Source organism: Heptranchias perlo, unplaced genomic scaffold, assembly GCF_035084215.1.
Source record: "Heptranchias perlo isolate sHepPer1 unplaced genomic scaffold, sHepPer1.hap1 HAP1_SCAFFOLD_49, whole genome shotgun sequence".
NCBI classification, from domain to species: domain Eukaryota; kingdom Metazoa; phylum Chordata; class Chondrichthyes; order Hexanchiformes; family Hexanchidae; genus Heptranchias; species Heptranchias perlo.
In genome coordinates this window covers 3,170,141-3,172,270 of record NW_027139505.1, presented here as the reverse complement: position 1 = coordinate 3,172,270, position 2,130 = coordinate 3,170,141, and positions in this window count along the sequence as shown.

The following is a 2,130-nucleotide window of genomic DNA, read 5'->3' as shown; positions in this document are numbered from 1 at the left end:
ACTTTGCTCACCGATATTTCTCTCTCTCTGTCTGTATCTCTCTCCCTCTCTGGCCCTCTGTCGGTCTCTTTTCCTCTCCCCTTGTCTTTCTCTGGCTTCCCCTCGGTCTCTGTCTCTCTTCTTGTGCTCAACTTCTCTCTCTCTCTTGCCCCTGTCTCATCCTCTCCTCTCTCTGTCGATGTCTCTCTGCTCTCTCTCTCTTTCTTACCTTATTCTCTCTCTGTACTCTCTCTGTCTCTCTCTACTCTCTCTTTCTCTTGCCCTTTATTCTCTCTCTCTCTGTCTCACCTCTCTGCGATAATGAAATAATTGGCAAAAGATCTCTCGGGAAAATGTGGACATATTTTTTAAAGAAGTTTGTTATGACATGGAATGCATTTCCTGAAAGAGTGGCAGAACCACATTCCATCGGCATTTTCAAAAGGCAATTGGGCATGTCCTTGAAGAGGACGAATTTGCAGGGTTATGGGGAAAAAGCTGGGGTGTGTGACTCAACATTCAAAGAGCCAGCACAGGCATGACGGGGCGAATTTATGCTAAGATTCGAAACATACTTTGACTGTGCAGCTGAGAATCAGGCCATTCCGCCCCTCATGCCGGTGTTCATGCTGCACAACATCCCCATCCCACCCGACTTCATCCAACCACATCAACATATCCTATTCCGTTCTCATCTCAGAGAGACATTTAGTATTCTGAGAGGACTTGAGAGGATAGATGGTGACTCCACTGACTGGCAATCCAGAACAATGGGGAATAGTCATTCTCCATTCCCCAGATAAGTGGTCGGCCATTTAAGACTGAAATGAAGGCACTTGGTTTAACAACTCATCCAAATGACAGCAATTCAGAGAGTGCAGCACTCACTCAGTACTGACCCTCCAGCATTGCAGAGCTCTCTCAGTACTGGCCCTCCGACAATGCAGCACTCCCTCAGTACCGACCATCCGACAGTGCAGCACTCCCACTGTATTGACCATCATTCAGTGAAGCACTCCCTCAGTATTGACCCTCCAACAATGCAGCACTCGCTCAATACTGACCTGCGACAGTGCAGCACTCCCTCAGTACTGACCCTATGAGCGTGCAGTGCTCCCACAGTATTGGCACCGGGAAGTGTCGGCCGCTGATTAAGAGGCTCAATTCTCTGGAGTGTGTGGGGCTTGAGCGCACGACCTTCTGACTATGAGGCCAGAGTGCTACCTACTGAGCATCGGCTCGTAATGACTATATCAGGCTATTGCTTGACTCGTCTGTGGGTCAGATCTCCCTACTTTGGCCCCATTTCACACATGTTAGTGAGAAGGCCCGTCTGAGCTGGGTGTACCTGTCTGATGCCGAGGCCGTATTTCAGAGGGCAGTTACGTCAACCAGAGTGGTGTGGGATTGGGGTCAGAGTTTAAGGGAAAGAATGAGTGTTAGGATCAAAATGCTCCGAACAGCTCTTCATACACCTGGAGAAACTGGAATATTCCTGGGAATGAGTCTGAGTATCCAAACTCTCCTTAATGAGTGGAATACCTTCTGAACTCCAGAGAAGATTGGAAGGTGGAAATAAGGGACATGGGGAGAAGTTCGTTCGTTGGGAGTGGGGGATATCAGGAGCAGTTGATTAAGTCGGATTGAGGTATATGACTAGAAGGTGGGTCGGTGGGTGTGAGGGATATGGGGGAAAGGGGCGAAGTGGGGATTGAGGGATATGTTGATACGTTGGGTAGATCGGGTTGACCGACAGGGGGAGAAGGTTGGTAGGTGGGAATTGAGGGATATGTGGAGAAGGCGAGTAGGTGGTGTTGAGTGATATGGGGAGAAGGTGGGTTGGTGGGGAGAAAGGGAGATCGTGAGAAGGTGCCTTTTCAGGAGCGTCATAAAGGGGGAGAGTGAAGCAGAGAGTTTAGGAAGGGAATTGCAGAGCTTTGGGAGGAGACAACTGAAGGCACGTCCTCAAATAGTGGAGTGCAAGAAATCGGGGTTGCGCAAGAGGCCAGTATGGGAGGAGTGCTGAGATCTGGGTGCGGGGGGGTGGGGTTGTAGCGTTGGAAGAGTTTACAGAAATAGGGGGAGCAATGGCTGTGGAAGGATTGGAAAAGAACGATGAGAATTTTAAAATCGAGGCGTTCCTGGACCGGC